This window comes from Chroicocephalus ridibundus, chromosome 4, assembly GCF_963924245.1.
Source record: "Chroicocephalus ridibundus chromosome 4, bChrRid1.1, whole genome shotgun sequence".
Taxonomy (NCBI): Eukaryota; Metazoa; Chordata; class Aves; order Charadriiformes; family Laridae; genus Chroicocephalus; species Chroicocephalus ridibundus.
The window spans coordinates 10,651,646-10,672,003 of record NC_086287.1 but is presented as its reverse complement, the minus strand read 5'-3'; the positions used below and the strand labels follow the sequence as shown (position 1 = coordinate 10,672,003).

The window sequence follows — 20,358 nt, the reverse complement described above, 5'->3', positions numbered from 1 at the left end:
TTAATTTGCACTTGTTGCTGTCTTGTCTCTGTCTATACTTAATCTGCTCCAGCTTCCTTTAAAAATAAATTCCTTTTAAAATATTCCTTTTATGTCAGAAAGATCTTGTAGAGAAAAAATCTTGTAACAGGGTTGAGAGTTAGTTCTACACAAAACTCTTTCAGAAGCTTTATATTTTGGAAATCAGTGTCTGGGACTGGAACTCCAAAAGCAATCCGCAGCATTTAAAAATAAATCCAGTTAATAGCAGTAGCTGCCAGACCTGGGAAGGGTATTTTGCACAGGAAGTGTGTGCCAGGAATGTTCAGGTTGGTGTCCATCTAGATTAGTTTCCTCTTCTTATCAGACAGAGACTTCTGCATCACAAATAAATATCCATACAGAAATTTTAAACATAGAGCTGAATCTTGTAAGATGCTAAACATTTTTGTACCGTCTGAGAAAAACATTTTGTAACACACATACTTAGCTTCAGCGCTATGAAGATCAGGACCACAAGTCAGCACCATGCAGGATCAGTCCTTGTGTTTGCATAGAGCATTCCTGAGCAATTCAAACAACTAAAACATTGATGACAGCCTGCAGAAAGCCCGTTAGAAATACCCCCAAAGCCAATAACCGGCCACATCTGTTCATGTATCCTATCTTCTAAGGGTTCCTGGTACCAACGAAAAAATGATTAGGACAAAAACATGAGCCCCATGTTCAAATGTATGCTGCACCCTTGGTGTGCTGCAGATTTTTAATGCTGCAGGTCTGAATTACTGTGGGAAAACCGCTTTCAGGAAGACAGCTAGGTACTTGCAGTCTTTTAAGTTTCCAGACCCTCAAGCCTCTTCCCCTCTGTGAAAGTAATTCCTTAGAAAATGACAACCAGAAAGGGTTCTGAAATGCTCAGGAACAACTGTAGTAAGGATTATCTCAGTCCACTCTGATATGTTTCAAAACAAAACCGTATGTAATATGGGAATAATTTAGATACACACCAAAAAGTTTCATCTTAATGCAATGCGTACTGAAGTGTCTGTGCATGTGAATTCAGTTTTGCCTGACTGAAAACTGCTGGCTGCTCTGAAGTCTTCTCTAGTAATTTGTGTTTTATTTACTTAGAGGCTCAGAAGATTTTTCCATCCTCTGGACACTGAGGGCTTCAGAGCAAAATTTACTTTTCAAAATATGGTTATGAGGAAGATGTGGTTGAAAATAATGAGAAATTAATTAAATGGGAAGCTCATTTTAAAGATAAGAGAATGTGTACCTGACTAGATATGTACTGTAAATAATTAATCCTATATCTATTGCATAAATAATAATGTATATCCGTCTCAGCTAGCCTGAGGGTTCTGTAAGTGTTATGCTGTGTGTGTATCCCATAGCGGCAGGAGAAATCAGCAAAGGTTTCGCATTTCATTAAACCTTGAGACAATTTAGTAGATTTCAGGCCTGCTGGGATTAGAGGTTGGCCTTACATGACTTTCTCAGATGAGATGTAGTGTAAACACTTTTCTTTGGCTGCAGTTTTCAAAATGTTTTACATGATACCAAATATTCATGTTTGGATGAGCAGGCGGCTGGCAACTCATGTATGCTTTGAGCAAATGAACTACAAGGCATCATCAACCCTGCTGTATACTGATAGAGGCCAAATGTAATAATGGTAATATTCTGAGGAAAGTAAAAACGTTTTTGTTTTGTTTGCTTCTGTCCATCCAAGATGCTGTAGATAGTGTGTCCTGCATTTAGGCAGTTGATGAAATAATTCATGTAATAGATGTGCTGCAAATCTCTCAAGCACTGTAAGATCTAGAATATAGTGTCCTCATTTCACTCTCTTTTACTTACTTGTACATGTAATCAGTAGAACTTTATACATTTTTTATTATCCTGTATTAGGAGGATCTGCCATGTGATGAACTGCTGAACAAGATCAGTAACTCAGGATTAGTGTGGGTATTTTCTTTGATTATTTAATAAAGAAGGTAATAATCAAAGATATATTTTTTCCCAGAAGCAATAAAAATACAGTGGCAACTCATACAACATTTGATTTTTATAGCAGACAAATGTAGAGGCAACTTTACTACAGCTTCTGAATACGCTTGAACTAAAATCTTTAGTTACCTATTTTCTTCAGTTTCTCACTCACTCAAAGCCATAGCTTTGAGTTTCCATGTCTGGGGATGTCCACAGTGCTAATGGTATTCAGCACTGAATAAAGCTAAGATCCTCTTGATGTCTGTCTTGTATGTGGTTGTAACTGTTTTGTTCATTCTAAATAAATGGTTCTGTAACTAAGAAATAAATTTTAAATTCTGCTGGTACACTTTCTTTGGGTCCCCTACTATTCAAAATTATGGCATTGTTCAATAGTATTTTGTTTAATAGTGTTTTTAAATGATTATAAGTATCTCCCTCTGTGTTTTAAAAGAAACACTAATAGAGGAATAATTGAAAATATATGTATGATGCTAAATATATATATGTAACCCTATATATAGGTGCTTATATATATGTAACCCTATATTAGATGCTACAATAGTCCTTTAAAATTCCTATCAGTGACGTACATGTTGCTTTATTGCTCTGCTCCTTCATGTATCAGTTCCCTAAGCTTTCAAGATTCAGAGGGTAGAATTATGCACTAACGGTGCTCAAGGGGCCCTTGCTAGTCTTTGATTATGATCTTTTCTGGGTCAGATTAATAATTCATACAATATTTCTCTGTGAAAAGAGATATGTTGCTTGTCATCTCCTGTCATCTTTTTAAGGTTTCTTTCAGCTCTCTAACGGGACTAAGGCCAGATAAGTTCATTTGAGGATTAAACTTCAGAAAAAGGATAATTACTAGGTTATATGAACATGCACCAAATAAAGAGCAATCTTAACTTGGATGTGTTTTCTGGACCTCCAACTATTAGACTGTGGAGCAGCTTCTCATGGAAAATGATGGAAGATCCATTACATGAGGCACTTAACATGTAATTGATAACTCCCGGTGGGGAAAAAAAAAATCACTGTGGAGAATAATTTTGCTCTGTGCATGAGTTGTAGATACAAATAAATTTTGCAACATTTTTGAGGGAAGTGATACATTTCTCATGCATCTTTGGCTGGTTTCTTTAGGCCATTTCATGACTCTTAAGATCTTGTTCATGTTCTTTGGTATACCAAAAGGTTTTTGATGAAGATGTTATATATTTTAGATTTAAAAAAAACATCTTTGATTTAAGAAAAAATGGATCACTTTACCTCAATTTTTTCCTGAGTGAGGAAATCCATTTTCAGGAGAGAGACTTAGGTATTTCATAACCATGGGTTTGATCTGAATAATTCAGAACAGAATGTGATACCCAGGGATTTTGATTAGCTTTAAATTATCTCAGGGTTTGGGTTTTTTTTTGTTTTTTTTGGGGGGGGGGTTGGGAGTTGTCTTTTTTTCAGTTACACTCAGTTTACCTGTAGTACTTGGGACACAGATAGTGTTGTTTGCTAGCCCTTTGCCTGTTGCCTACCTTAAAGAGAAGAAGAGGCAAAGCACAGCTTGACAGTCTCATTAGACTAATTATTTGAAATCAGGTTGAAGGAGAGCTCTGGAAAGCGATGAGGAGAACCTCCCTGTGTAGACGTCTACGGCTTGAGTATTCCTTCCTACAGAGAGCTAGGGAACAGATGAAGAGAAAGGGTTGTCCAGCCCAAGATATGGCAATGCTGATTGAAATCCTCATCATATAATAGACTATCTGTAAGACTGTGGGAAAGTTGTGTGGCTTCCCTGCCCACTCATAAAATGGCCTAATGTGAGGAGAAATCTGTTAATCTAGCACACTCTGTACTAGAAAAATTGGTCTTTATATTTTCTTGTTCCCCTAGAACCATGCTGTAAGATGACCCTGGTGAGGAAGAAGCAGCCTTCTGCTTAAAAAAGCAGTCATGATTAATTCTTTTACTAAAGAATATGGTAAATGTTAAATCTCAGTGTCCAACTCTAAAATGATCTGGAACACTTTACATTAAATCGAATCAAATAGCTAAAGTATGATTAATATTGCAGTTCCAAGATAAGGTCTTGATGATCTCTTGTTTGAAAGATAAATGAATGTATAGAAGAGTAATAAAGTTACTATTTTCTGCACAGATAATTGATGATAACAGTGTTAACTGTTTCTTTCACATTCCATCAGCTTTGGAAAGATTAATTCATAAAGTATCAGCAGGGATTACAGCACAAAATAGGCTGGTATAGGAGAAGCATAGTATTCCTGACTTTTTAAATGGTATGGATATGATTAAATTGCAGGTTAGAGACTAAAACATTTTATTATAGTAGAGTAAAATGTTGATGGGGCTAAATTACTCTTTGAGGTACTCATTTCAAGAACGTTGCACAATCACACTGAGAGAATGGCAATGTAACTTGCAAGGAGTGTATTAAGGACTAAGAAATTTGTGCAGAGATTTAAAGGTCTAATCATGTATGTAAGTACTTAATCTGTGGCAAAGCTTGAGACGGCTTAAATTGCATCTGGAAGAAAAGGAAGTAGGCTTTGAGATTATCTGTGTTGCGGTTTCTAAGTAGAACCCTGGACTTTTTTTGAACAGTACAACTATCTTGTCTTTACCAGCAGCACCTGGTTCACATGAGCTGTAATTAAAGGTATCCTTTACCACAATTTCCAAAGTATTGGCTTAGGGAGAACTGTCAGTGTTTGCTGTGTTCCCACTCCAAGTACTTTATCCTGCTCTTAAATTATTACTGTCCTAGAAGGACAAGAAATGACTGTCATGAAATTTGCCCTGCCAGTTTTGCCTCTGCTGAGGATTTCTTTAGGCTGAGAGAATCCCGTTGTTCTCAGACAGGTTTGAAAGCTTTATGGAGACACATTTGCCTAGCGCAGCAAAACTTGTGATGTACTGTGGTTGCTTGCTGTCTGTCTGAACTAGCTACAAAAGGAAGGTTCATGTTTGTAACAGTAAAGGAGGCTGTAGATCAAATCCCTAATGATCCATCAGAGTGCAGATTTCTATCTGTCTGTAGACTGGAAAAACTATAGGTTTATGGCTACAACCAACTGTGTCTTTGTTATTTCCTCTAATACTTGTATATGCTCCAGGGAAGGGAGGTTTAGATTGGATATCAGGAAAAATTTTGTCACTGAAAGGGTTCTCAAACATTGGAACGGGCTGCCCAGGGAAGTGGTGGAATCGCCATCTCTAGAGGTATTTAAAAGATGGGCAGCCGTGGTGCTTAGAAACATGGTTTAGTGGTGGTTTTGGCAATGTTAGGTTGATGGTTGGACTTGATGATTTTAAAGGTCCCTTCCAACCTAGATGATTCTATGAATCTATAACTACAATTACTATCAGTGTAAAGTCAACATACAGACTGGAAAAGCACAAAGCCCTCTCTCCACTGTTCTTGGTCCTCTCTGGTACAAATATTTTTACAGAATTTTGTGTTTTATACCATATGTTATAATATTGTTTAGAATATAGCAAAGTAATTAGTATAGTTTTATTAGAGTCACTAGAGCTTCTGAATAGATTATTATAATATTTTACATAAAAATGCAAACAGGAATGAAATGAAGTCAAGCCTTTTTGGTTTATCAGAAGAAAGTCCCAGTATATTATTGAAATAAAATACCTTGACATCACATAAAAGAAATGAGGTAGCTTAGACTGCAACTTTCTCCAGTATGCTTTGTTCAAAGGAGAATATTTCAACAAAATATATAAAAATGTGTACTAGAACTGTAATTCTTATATTGTCAAAAAGATCTGAGCTAACTAGTCAATCTTAGGTGCAATGTCCAAGATGACTCTATTCTCTTTTTTAGAATATTGGATCCACTTTCAGAAAAATACCATTACACATTTCAGAAAAAAACCCAACAAAGAACAACACAGGATTTCTATCCTGTTGTGAATTCTTTTGACTTTTCACTTACTCATTTGGTATGCTTCAAGAGGATTTTACCACGTGACTACTAATATAATTTCTGAGTTTCGGAGTCAAATCCATGAGGTTCAAACAGTAAATTCACCCCTTGTGTTACTGTAATGTAGTTTCCCAGGAAGAAGCTGTCCTGCTGTCATATTTAACAAAACCCCAAACAAACAAACAAACAAACAAACAAACAAATGAGCTGGGGGAAAAAACCCCAGCTCTTTAGTTTTCACAGAAGTAAATCATATGTGCATGGCAAAGCACTAGAGTCTCTGACAAACACTAAATGGTTCTTTTGAAGGTAGCTAGCTGTGTGATGGTGTATGTTTTCTCCAGAAAATATCCTGGGGTGGAGTTGGAACCTGGGGTCAGCTAAATCTGTTACAAATACATTGTTACATGAAGAGGCAGTAAGTATGTGAAGAAGCATACAAGAAGAGGGATATGCAAGCCCTTCTCAGCTGGCAGTGTGTTATGACAAACCTAAAGAAAAGAAGTGTGAATACCAGTAAGCTATTTTCCAGATGATAGCTTATAAGTATGACTGTCATTCAAGGAGAAAGATTAAAGCTTTCAGAATAGGATTTTCTCACTGGTGTGATAAGTTCCCACAGAGCATGCAAATTCCCATGTTTCTTCCAGAGAGCGTTGTCAGTGCATCATCAGGAAACTTGACTTCAGCAGAAATACGGTGGAATAATTTTTTGAGGAGGCTACTGATGAAGAATTAATTTACAGAGCTCCCTATCTACGTGTTGTGGAGCAATTTATTGAGCAAGCCTCTCATCTTTTAGATTAACTGCCACCACATCTAGGAATGAGCTTTGCATGATTTAAGATCAGGCCTGTTGGTAAGTGAGCAGGCTATATAATTTTATATGTTTTTAGCTATTACTTACATTGTCATCTAATTAATAATCTTATTTTAAAGATTCGGTTAGGTGCATTTTTTTTGTACTTATTTGATGGCCATCGATAGCCAAACTAGGATAGTGGCATAGCTGGTGCCCTAGTTCAGGAGGTTTCTCTGTTTTTAAACTTTTGTTGGTGGCAATTGAACAACTGGTATCCTTTGTGAGAGAACACAATTTTAATTCTAATTTGGAAGACTGTCACTTAAAACCATGGCTTGTTGTGTTTTAAAATCTTTTCTCAGGTTTTACTTGGAAAATGTAAATGTAAAAATGAATGAAACTCAAGAAATGTTAGTACATTATTTGTGCTTTCATGTGCCATTTTCGGTTTTCTGATAAGCAGATGCACAACCTGGTGAATATGGAAGAGCTGGAGATACCATCGGACTCTCTGATTCACAATGATTCTTTTTATGTGCTCGTTTCAATAACTGGACCAGTTTTTGTTTCTCACCTGTGTTATTTTTCTGTCACATTTTTACTTGCAATTTTTTGTAGCTCATATATAGACAATTTCTTGGGTTTAAGTGTATTTTGAAGCTTCAACTTTTAATTGTTCGATTAGTATTTCCAGCTAATAGAACAGAATTTTTGAAAGAATATTGAATCACAACTTCCAAAAGAAACCGAAGCTGATGACAGTGGTGCCAGAAGACAGATACTTATGGTAGCGTATGCTGCCAGCTTGGTCCTGTCCAAGTAGTCCTGGCATGTTAAAATCATAGCAGACCTGCTTTGTCATGATCAGGGCAATCATATGATAAGATAATATCCTATAGATCTTTCTGTGCAAAAGAAGCCCTTTGCACAGATGTTGCAGTTAGATAGAGACGGCATTTACGTAATTCACTTTTTGTCCATGCTTAGCTGTTACCCACTAGACATATTGTGGTGGAAGTAGCACAGTGTTGCAGGACCCTCATTCATCTCAGCACATTTTTAATGATCCCCGTAATATGTGATCGGAACTTCTAGTTCTGTTTCAGAATTAAGGTAAGGCAATTACATCTGGTAGTTCCTAAGCAGTCACCTTAGAGGAAACTCCTGGTAGTTTTTTTACACTGTAGTTTTCTTCAGTAAAGATTACTGAACTGAATAGGAAACATCTATCATTCTTTTTGTTTTTATAGACTCATGAAAGTCCTCCTGCATTTTTTTGCGTTTTGTTCATACCAGTATTAATGCTTATATTTTAGGCTGAGATTCTGCAATGAAATGTTGCAGTAAAGGAATACACTGTGCATCTGTAGTATTACAGAATAGAGAGAGGCCTGATGGGTGGCAATATTAGTTACATTTGGACCTTCTGTGCTGTATGATGTCCTGCTCAGTAAAGAGGTGTTGCTCAAGATTAGTAGTTGTTAACCAGTCTGTAGAAGAGGAAAAACCTGAATTCCTGCCTCCCAACTGTCTATTCTTTCATAAAAGTATTAGTTGCACATATGTACACTTATACATAAAGCAAATTTTCCTGCATCCCATGATTTAACATTATCCTTGAAATTTAGGTTCTGTTTACAAATGTTATGATTCTACCGAAAGAGTAGGTTAAGGGGTACTGTGAAACATCACAAGGAATAATTTGGTAGGTAATACACAATCAGATGAAAAAAGGACTACTATGTATTTTGTAATCGCTACTGTATTGTAAGAACTGGGCTGTGCTCAAAATTTAATTGCTGCTAGAATTTACAACGTTTGTTCTTTATTAATTAGAATTTCATTTTGTGAAATTAATTTTATTTAATGCTTGCTTTCTTTGTTCTCTGTGCATATTATTTTCTGTTTGGACTCACAAATTGACTTTTAAAAATTTCACAGATGTAAATTTGGGATGCTTTAATAGAGAAAGACACATGAAAATAAGATGTGAATACCGTAAATGCACTTTTAAATTATCTGACACTCTTCATCACTGCTGGTGTTATTGATGACAAAGTGTAATAACTTATTAGATATGTCTTAAAAAGGATTTGAAATTACCTTTTTATTCACATCATAAGACTATCAGATACAGAGTTTTCTGTTTTATGAAAAACATGTTCAAATGGTAGTAAATTGTAAATGTGGAAAAAAATTTTAATTATAATCTTTAAAAATTGCATTAACCAATAAAGTAGAATTTACGGATTGTCATATTCCAGAATTTAGTTCAAGTGTTCTGTGATTTAAGTATAGCAAATAATCTGTCTCAGAAAGAGTCACGTCATCATGCATACATGAAATTTTAGTAGAGGGTCAGAGAATCTCTCTTAAGCTGTGAAGCACACTCTGCAGAAAAATGTTGATAGGAAAGAAGAAAACCTGTTTCTTAAATCGTACAATATGACTGGATCACCCATTAAAATTACAGTTCTAACCCTGTCCGACATTAATAAAAGTTTTAGTATTTCCCAGTTCAGTTCTTCACTCTCCCCTTGTATGCCTTTCTTGCTTGATTTTTCTGAAGACTGTAAAATAAATTAAATATAAATTTAATATAAGTTAATATGCTTTCACATGTTACAGGAGTGTGTTACATGGTTGAATGGTTGTAGGTGTAGGAGAGAAAATGATCAACATAAGAAAGACTTAATCTTTCCAGGTTCACCCTCATGAAATCTCATTATAGGACCATGGCAGTATTTTCAGGAAGTCTTTCTTTTTTTTAAAAAATGTCTACCATTGAAATTCTGTTGTAGAGAAAGAACATCTCATGAGTTTGATAGAATAAGGAGGAAGACACCTATCCTGGCCAACTGCTTAGTGATGAAAAAGTGTATTTTAAAATCTTCAGTGTAATTTATCTTGGAACATAAGTCAATTTAGAAAAGAAGATGCTTCCATTAAAAAGGGTATCCAAATTGCTGTTCACAGTATTAACTTCACAGTTCTTTTCTAGCATATCCATTTAATATCTTTTGCGATTATATTTCAGGAAATATTTTTCCCTTATTGGTGTCGGATGTAGTTTTGTAGCTTTGGTGTCTAGGTACTTGGCTTTCATTGATAAAATGTCTTTTGATCAGATCTTTCCTTTCAAAGAGTAAAATATTTGGTAGGTACTTGCTATGCATTTTACTAGAAGAAATAATTAAGGGAAGTGTGTGTAAGGCGAGCATAGCTGAGTCGGCAAACTCAGCACAAGTTCTGCAGAGGAGTCATTGCTTTGACAGGCTCAGCCCATCTTCCCTGAATGTACATTACAGCAGGGGGGGGTTCGACAGAAACAGGGCTGAAAACTCCTCTGCAGCGGCAGTGACTGTTGACTGTTAGTTACTACTGATGTTTAACTGAACATTCTGCATGTGAGCAGTATGGATAGGGAAGAAGCTAGTAGCAATCAAGGTATAAGGTGGTATATTTTTACTCTTTCCTGAATTTTTCACTAACTTCTGTCTTTCTGGATTCCTGAGCTGTTCATTCCCTATTTGCCAACTCACTGAAACTTTCTTCAGCTTCTGCTAATAAGTAGAATAATGTTTAAATTGCAGACTTGGGAGTGATTGTGATTGTCAATACTGAATGCTGCAATTCAGTGCAACTATAAGAAGCTACTTGGGGTACGAGGAATGGGTCAGTCACAGCAGCACAGAGTAAAGGCAGACTGTTTGATCCCTAAGTCACACACACTCTAACATATGTGGTTAATCGTTTGTTATTTTTAAATAATTTTTACTGATAAACAAACAATTGTGCCGTGCCATTACTAATGATTTTCTGACACCATACTTGCACTTCAAAAGTAATAGTTATAAAATTATTACTGTTCTCCTGCATAGGATCTCAAAACATTTTGTAACATGACATTATTCCAATGCACAAATGGGAAGTCTGTCTGTATTTCTCCTGATCAGAATTATTTCTGGCGACCTGCTCTTTGCATATTCAAATCAGAGCATTAGCTCCACTGTGACCTACCAGCTTGTTTTAAAGAAAAGGGAGAAAATAAGATGGAGTTGCCATTACGTTGAAAACCTACCAAGAAATATGTTTCTTTTATTTATATTAAATTATATGCGAAGATGTATTGAAGCTAATTGGTTTCCTTTGAGAAATAGGTTCAGATGATTAAAGGAAGGTGTAAATTATTAGAAATACAAAGATTTTAGGCACATCTAACAGTCAGGAATAGCTCATTTCATCTGAAGTGTTAAAAGCACATAACAGCTTTTAGCCTGAGTGATTAATCTCTTGAGGTTTCTGTTTGGAAGCATATATTCTTTCCAAAAGACCTTGCTAATAGGAATGTGTCATTAGATCTGCACCTCAACAGAGACACGTAGGTTAAAAAGTTATTAGAATTATTTCCATGCACCCCTTAATGAAGGAAAGATGCATAGATATCCTGAAGGCTACCGAATTCAGCTTTAGTCTGTATAACCATGAATAGGGAGTACTGAAAAATCAGAAACAGAGTGTTTATCTGCTGGAAATACACTCTGCTCCACAAATCCTTGATTAACTCTTTTCTGATGAGAGCTGACTTGGGATAACAGCAAAGAAAAATACTGTTTTCTTCACTGAAAGTTTAAATAAAAGCAGTAAATATCTGAATTCGAGTTCATTTATGGTGGTACTTTTTGATGCCTTACTTTTCGCTACCAAGGACATTTGTGGGAGAATGTGATCTTGCTGTGAACTCAGTGTGGGTATGAACATCTGTTATTTGATGCTAGACATTTAGCAAGTGCGAAGTTCATAGGCATCATCTGTGGAAGGCCGAAATCAGCATGCAGAGAGCCCCTGTGTGATAACAATGAAGGCAGAGATGCCATATTAAAAAATGTCATTTAAAATCATGGGAGATTCAGCTAAGATCTTAGTACTTGTTCTGCACCTGCTTGCTTTCCTATAATGGAAATACAGAGGTAAAGAAGTCTAAGATAATTATCGTATTTAAATGAATACCGTTGCTCAATCACTTGAAATGTATATTTTTCTAATGACTTTCTGTAAAAATGAGATAATCGATCCTAAAAAAGGTTATTTGTTAGGTTCTTTAAATGAACATAACGTTTAATAAAATAAAAGAGCAGAATTTTTTAGTCTATTTGTCTTTCTACACAGGAGTATTACTGCTGTTTATATTTACCTACTTGACCTTTGTTAATATATTTTATCAGTATCTTTCACTTATATTCAATTTAGTGCTGCGTTCACAATTCCTATTAATGATTTTTCAGTTGCACATTTCTCTTTTTTTTTTTATTTTTACAGATAGTTTCTGTAACATTTTCTCTAACATTTTTTACAGATAGCTTCATTGATCAGACTTTTAAAATTAATTGCTGATTTGGTTTGTTTTTTTTAGGTTGCCACCTAAATCAGCTAATGGTCTCCTCTGCGAAAATGGAAAATAATCCTTAACTTTCAAGGTCAGTCTGACAATGCGGCTTGTTTGTGAGTACCGGTTTAAGCTTACTTTCTATTATTCACTTCCTCTTATATACACAAGTACACACGTGTGTTTGCGTACTTACTGAATTTGGGTGCAGATGGCATGGTGTCAGAAATCTGAACTAGACTATTTACATTGCACATCTTAGAATCACAGTCACTGAGGTTGCAAAGGACCTCTTGAGATCATCTAGTCCAATCTCTATTTTTAAAAAACAAAGTTGCCAAGTTTTATAAATGTGAAAGTTGCAAACATTTGCAAAGAAGAAAGTCTTTATCACATAGACTTTACAGACACTTAAAGAACTCATGTTTTTCTGTTGCCCTTTGTTTCATCCTGTTGAACAAGGACTGTGATTCACAGACTGAAAAATAGCAAGCAGCAGTTTTTCAGGTAATATTTGAGTCAGTGTGGAACACTTTTTTTTTCCTAGGAGCAGTCCATGTAAGAGAAAAATTAATTTGCATGGTTGCAAAATCAGAAAGGTTTGAAGAGAAAAAAGAAGATTTCTGTGCTAACTGGTTGTATTTTTTAATTTAGTGCTAAAAAGTCAAAGCTGAAGGTTTCCCTTCAATAAATTCAATTTAAAATATCAGAATGAAAAGCTATTCCTCCATAATCATTACTTTTGAACACACGGTAATATATATTGGCTAAAAAAATACAGAGAGCACAAATAATTATTTCAGCAGATCACTGCATGGCTGAAAAGGTTCAAATTAAAGTGTTTGAAAGCCATCCTGTAGGCTAATTGTGTTTTCTCAAGCCCCAAGGCAACTCATGATGTCTCCATGGCAACTCTTCTTTACTTTTTTTTTTTATTTAGAAAACTGTTTATGCTTCATACTTCATATATTATTGGGTACAACGAAACCTAATACGGAAGAAGTTAAATAGTCAGCAACTTTTCTTTTTGCAGTATTTCCCTTAGTGCAGATACTACAGTTGTTATTTCTGATCTTAACTAGATTTTTATAATCAAGTGATCATTACATTTTCTTTTTGGACTGAAAAATACTTATTTGGTAACAAAGAAAATTATGTCATATTTTCTTACATTATTGTAATTGCATTTCAGCAAATTCTAACTGCCCCTCATTTATGTGCAATTTTCATGTTAATTTAGCAGAAGTATCACAGCTGTGATAGTGATCGACATGGATACCAAATGTGAGCATGATGAACCAGATTCTTTTTGGCTTTTTAATCCATATTGTGTGATTGGTACCTGGCTATTTCACTGACTGTAAACTGGTGCAGAATTAGGACTAATATACTGAAATTGAAAAGGGAATCCAAATTACTGAGAGTGAATAGGAACCTGCAAAAGTGCTCTCTGATGTTCAGGCTGGCATATTCAGGAGATGAACATCCAGAGTGTATTTGCCTTCCAAACGAGCTTGCTAAATGACTGCAGACAACTCATTTTACCTCTGTATCTCAGTTCCTGCATCTACAGGTGGTATTAGTGATTTATTTTTGCAAAGCACTGCAACATCTGCACTTTTGAAAAGACATGCAGTATAGCTCAAAGCTTTTCACTCTTGGTGAATACTAACCAACTTACTTTCTGGAAATATTTTGCTATTGTCAGTTCTTACCCCTTAGCGTTTAGTTATACCAACGATAACCAAGGCTCTGTGGCCATTTCAGTCACCTGCCCAGCTTTTGTACTTGCAGTCATTGTAGAGAGCTACTGAGAAATTTGAGTTCTGGCTTCCTGATTATTTTTGTCAATGCAGTATTTTTTCTAGGGCTACCTAACTGTATTTCTTCATATTTGACAAAGACGTGGTTGGAGAGCTTTTGGCCAGCTGTTACTACCTGTACTTTTGCCTCACAGCTAAAATTTGTGCCAACATAGCTCATAGCATGTGAGCTTAAAGTGACTGGGAAGGTCTGTGTGCGGTCTTTTGGAAGGGGCATGAACTGGGTTCATATCAGGGGTATGAACTGAAAGAAGAGGGATAACTGAGAGTGACTCCTAGTCTTGTGTTGGTTCTGAAGCTCATAGCAGGACTCAACTGAATTCAATAACCAGTTTGGGGAAGCAGTGGTAGTGAGACCCGTGAGCAGTTCTAGGCCAACATCTGCCAAGGATGTTTTAGATATGGTAGATTCTCTTGTATAAGTGAGGATGGGCAAGAGATCTCTTTGACCTGTTGGGGTTCCCTCCACACCCGTTTCTACAGTTTTATGGTACTTTTCAATAAGGTATAATTTTCTTTTCCAAATTTTTTTCCTTTTGATTTTAAAAATTCTTGCTTTAGTATTTACAGAGAGGTATTTTTTTCCTTCAGAGACTTGAGTTTAAAGTTTGTGTGAGTAAAACTCCACTTAATGACAAGCTCAAATGTAAGTACTTACTTAGATGGTTTATCAAATTGAAGTCTGTCCTCTCAGTGCCCCATGCTGCCTTCTTCACTGTCTCCCTGAGAAATATGAGACCAGCATGGTGATGACTAATCCTGCTGCTTTTGTTGCGGTAGTGTTTAGATGCATCAGTGAGAAATATTTTTAAGAACGTTTCCTATTTTTTGAACTAATCTTTAATAAATCAGGGAACAGCCAAACTGCTGTGTGACCTTGACCAAAAATAACACGCTTCAGATACCTAATGTAGAGGAAGCAGTTCCCAAGCAGCTTAGAGAGTATAAATTGTTGGGCCAGAGTAATCATCCAGTAATGATCACATCTATAAACAATTTGTAATTTGTTTTTATGGAAAATATACAAACAACACCCTTCCCCCAACTGTGTAATAGCAACAATTCATTTATCAGCTATTCAGCATTTATCATTTATTCAGCAGCTTGATAATAACAAACTGCCAGTTTATATTCTTGCGTGTACTAATAAGAAATTTCAGTGCTAGTCCTAGAGAAGTATAGTGGAAAGCAGAATTAGACATGCATTGTGTATGCCTGAATGCCAGTTGATTACAATACTTCTATTAAAGCAGCTAAACAACTTGCTTGTGATTTTTATTTGCCCATACAGCACCGTTATAAATGTGTGCATTTCCGTGAAACTGAACACAAGCTAGTTGTTAAACAGTTGGCAGCAGAGAAAAGTATTAGCTTAAAACATGTTTAGTGTAGTCTTTTTTGATGTGTTTTTCTAATACTGGTAATAAGCAAGAACATGCTATAGAGTGAATGCATACCATTCATAATGGCATTGCTTTTTCTAAAACCTACTAGCAATAACCTTGGTGGTATTTGCTTAATGTTTACATTTAATATCACCAAAGAGATGAGCTTTAATGTTCTAGAAATATTGCAAATATATAATAAACAACAGTCCTTACTTCAGACTCTCAGATGATTTACTTAATCTAATCATGATTTGTACATGTGCCTTATTTATTACAAATGACATTTCTTATACTTGATATCTCTAAAGTCTTGCTTTAGATCAGGAGCATTCAGAGCTAAGGCTTCAGCTTTTGTTTTTATCCAAAAAAATAAGTGTGATCTGCTTTAGGAGCTTTTGGACCTCCTAAAGAAGCCCAAAGAGAACAGGGGAATTGCACACTATTTGGCAGATGGGTAACTGTAGAAATCATACTACTAATTATACACCTCCTAAAGACTCGTCTGTGCAGACAGAAAACCTGGTAGGAAAAATCTGGCTCCTTTCTGGTGCGTTCTCAGTACTCCTATGGCCCAAGATAACAATAGAGAATTTGCCTTCAGAATTAGTTGTAATATCCATTTTATATATTTTTAGGGATCCTAATGGGTTCTACATCTGTAGAAATGCTGGGTTTTGCCCCTTACATTACACAGGATATTTCCCAAAAGAAAGAAAAAATGAAACTGTATAAAACAGAAATGAAAATGAAAAGCATTCAAGAATGCATAATCCTCTCCTAATAGCAATTCTAACTCCTTTGGCCAAAGTCCAGTCTCAGAAACACAAACGTTAACTTCAGTAAGCCTTTTGAGCATGGCTCTTAGATTGTGTTGAGCCCTCTAGGCTTAATTTGAAATGAATAGAAGTTGAGTAGTCGGTGCAAATTTCTCTTTCTTAAGTAATAATTGTATCAGGTAGGATGTTCCAAATTAAGAATTTAGATACCAACTAAAACATAAATATGCAGGGCACAAGGAGCAATGATCATTGATCAATAAATATTAAATGACGGGATTTGGGTTAGAGATACTGAATAAATTAAAATGTTCCTAATTAAGAATATAACCTCCTTTTTTCCTAAGCAAAAAATTATGTGGAATAGAAACAAACAAACAGTTGATTAGCACTTGTTTGGCAATATTCATGCTCTGGAGGTCTTTGTATAACTTGTGTACAGCCCAAGGTGCCCATAACCATTAAAAGTCTCAAAGTAATTTAAAAAAGAAAACAAAATGCAAAAACATGGTGTCAGTAATGTCTGTCATAGGTCGGTGTTCTTTAATTTTTTTCCAGAGCTTGAATACAAGCAAAAATCATAAAGTTTTCCTTGCACAAACATTAAAATAGTAGATCTCAGATGGAGGATCTACTTCATTTTCTTGACTAGTGCTATATTGACCCCATTTGTCAGTACAGCACTAAACTTTAGGGCAGTAATTTTGGGAGGGCTGTGAAAGATGGAAACAGAGGCGAATGCAGAAAATGGAGAAAAAAGGGGTACAATTTCTTTTTTTCATAATTTTATTAGTTTTCCATTCCTTTTGTTCATGTAATAAAATGGTGAGATAATTTGTATGATTGCCGTTAGTTGACTAATAACCTTAAAATAAAGAGACTTGTTAATGTTATTTGTAAGAGGAAGTTTATGTCGGAAATGTAGTTGTGTGGTAACATCTGGATGTTAGCTTGGAAAAAGAACCCCTGCTGGACCTTCAGTTTTATTGCTGCTACCTCATACAATTCACTGGTGCAGAAATACCACGTAACATAGTGATTGCAACCAAATATAGGGAAGGAGGAGTAGGAATAGATTAACTCATAAGAAAAAAAGAAATCTAGTTCCCATAAAAAGATCTTAATTAAAAAAAAAGGGTAGGGAAGGGGGAGGAAAGGAAAGGAAAAGAACTCACAGAAACAGATTGCTTTTTATGGCTGTATTTTTAGCACTTTTCACAGGTGACAATTACTGTGGAAAAAAAGCTTCTTGAATACGTTTTTTCCCAATATTGAGTATGGAACAGTATGTGTGTGAGTACAGATACGCATAGATACAGGGCTAATATGGAAAGATTTTTAGCGTGGCTTCAGTCATTTAGTACATATATTAATTCCCATTTAAACTTTATCTGACTTTGTCTTTTAAAGCTAAATTTCTCTAGAAAGGTAATGGAAAATAACCTGTATTGTTTTTTCATTAGTTACAAGCATCATCTGCTATTTTAAATCTACCTGTGGTTGGTTATTCTTTACCATAGAGGCACATAAAAGCAGATGTGATTGTCAGAGAAATAAGCATCCTCCTCTTGGCTAAAGAAACAAGCATATTACTTTTGATGCCTGAGGATGAAATGAAGTATCAGAAGACCCAGTTGATCCCACATTGCTGCGGTGGTTCCACATCATCCTGGTTTAGGTCAGGGTTTAAGGACCACAGCAGAGTCCTCAATGCATCATTTGCACTTTTCACTTCTGAAACGTTCTTCTTTGGTATTGTGGATATATTGATTACAACTGATAATATTAAGAAAACATATTCGTCCTGCTGACCAGCATGGGAAAAAAACCACATATGCACATGCATTCAAATGCATGCACATTTACTGTATGTAGTGCAGTTAAATGGAGTAATTAGTCACCTCATTTGTATCCAAGAAAGATGGAAAGCATAACAGTATTATGGTTTCTTAGCATCAGAGACCATGGAAGCTAAGAAAATTTTCCAGGAGAAACAGACTGGAAAGATGTTGATGTAGTTTCATCTTTAGAACCAATACAGGCTGCTGATGTGATAAACTGCAGCAGCATTTCATAAACACCATTTTTAGTTTATTAGATAAAGTAGTTTGATTTTGGCATCCTGAAGTAATAGATGAGATACTCCTCTCCATTTTCATTTCCGTATATATTTATATGGCTTTGCTTTTTTCTTTCATTTGTTTTGGAGCCCTTGGAGATCTTCTTTGACAAGCCATTAAAGTTGTCAGGATTTTTTCTACATCATTGCCTTTAATTCTAGTCCTGTCTCATTTTTTTCCATCATACTCTCCTCTCTGTCTCTCTTGCTGTTGTCTTTTTTTCTATCTTTTTTTCTTTCTCTTGCTGCTTTGCTTCCTGATTCATTATTTGAAGTAAAATTTTTTCTCCATATGATGAAGAGTTACAGGCATGATTTACGTATTTGCTTTGTTCAAATACAGACATTTATTCCAAATTGTGGGCAGGAGCCTCTAAGTAACGTGGTTTAAGAGTATCTGTTGAATCCCTGGAGCTTCAGCAGAACATTGATTACTACCCTGATGATGTTGTTCAAAGTTAAAAAGACTGTCAGTAATGTAGAAAAGAAAAGATAAGCAGGCAGACCATTCTGAATTTGATGTGAGGAGAAAGCACACTGGAACAAAATAAAATCTGTAGCAAAGCCTTGTAAAAATAAACAAGGCTTAAAGCTGGGGGTGTATTTATTATGGCATGTGTTGCAGAAGCTCAACACTTTTTACTCGTGATCTCTTGAATAACTAGGAAATATATCAAATAAATACCGTTTATGTATAATATAGACAGAAAAATAGATAGACATAAAATGTCTTGAGCAACAGGAGCTGTTTTAAATCATGCCCTTGAATTTGTTGCACTTAGATGGGACATGATTTTCAGAACTGATGAGTAACCTTGAGTGTCTACTGTCTCGTGTCACAAAGGGCCTTGTGCTAAGCCCTTGCTGCAAATTATATTTCTCTCTTCTCCTAAGTATATTCCCAGATAGGTACCAAAAATGCAAGCACACTGAATCAGTAAAAGCTGTTAATTTGGCTTTAAAAGGACTTGTTACAGAGAAAATTCTCAGCCTCTTCACCTGGGGGCTTCTGATGCAGAAAGGTCAAGAAGATAAGGAGTTTTATAACAAGAGAACAAGACTAGTAAGAAGAATCATTAGCAGTATTAGTTACTGCTCCTTCAGAGGTGTCCATGGACTGGCTTGGCAGGATACGGGCAAAATGTTTTCATTTAGTATTGTTATGAATGGGATAAATGGACAAGAAGGTTCTGCAGTATAGTCTTCATATGATTGCAGTGTAACTCGTCTGAAAATGCGAGTGAGTTAATTGTAGAATGACTGCTTAATAATAACAGAGCTGTTTTCATTAGCTTGCATGGTAAGTCACATTTGCTAACTCATGAATGATAAGCCCTTGGGAAAGTTATTACTTTGTGTTGAACACTGTCATTCCAGTCTCTGATGGGCTGAGGCAACAGGATATAGATGTTGAATGGTTAGAAATGTGAGGTGGCAGGAATTGCCCGTGGTTCATGAAGGAACTGACAGAGACTATTAAAACTTTCCTTTGCAAACATCCAGTCATTCTGCTTCTATTCCGGCACCCGTGAGTGCAACATATCCCTCCAAAAAGGATGGCTTGCACACTACCAAGTTAATAATACCAAGTTAATTATACCCTTACCAAGGATTCATTTTTTTTAATACTGAACAAAAAGAAGCACTGCACTCTTTTGTTAATGTCCTAGCTTTTTCTACCCTGTGTGTTAAGGTCCTTGTATTTTATGTATAAAAATAAATGAACAGATACACACCATCTTAAGCAACTTGTTGGCTTAGTATTTTATAAACTGAAGCATATATTAAACTAGGTATTCTTTTTCCTCACTATAGTCAATATCGATACTCCCAGTAGTATTAGTGAGTACAAGAATGGACCTCAAAGCTGGTTTTGCTTGAATTAAATAGGGGTACAATAGATTATTCTTTCAAGAAGTTGGAGCCTCTTTAAAACATTCGTGTTTTGGTTTGGGGTTTGGGTTTTTTTGTTTTTGTTTTTTTATGAGAATAGCATGCAGTCATTGTTTGCATCAAAAGTGCACTAAAACTTGCCTAAAATGTTTTAATGAGTCACTGAGGGACCGTACTAATACCTTCATCTGTTAGATTATATGCAAAACTAAGGACTGTATCATTCAAGACC

At 35.6% G+C, this 20,358-nt stretch overlaps 1 long non-coding RNA gene across 2 annotated transcripts in view; it reads left to right on the top strand.

The window, feature by feature from the left end:
* The window catches only part of LOC134514546 (uncharacterized), a 123,927-nt gene that overhangs the window by 62,814 nt on the left and 40,755 nt on the right, over nucleotides 1-20,358 (top strand). Inside the window, exon 3 of one of the 2 annotated variants that reach the window (XR_010070749.1) lies at nucleotides 12,155-12,218. This is a non-coding gene — a long non-coding RNA (uncharacterized LOC134514546). Of the gene's footprint in view, nucleotides 1-12,154; nucleotides 12,244-20,358 lie in introns of both variants that reach the window. The other variant, XR_010070750.1, reaches the window with a different exon arrangement.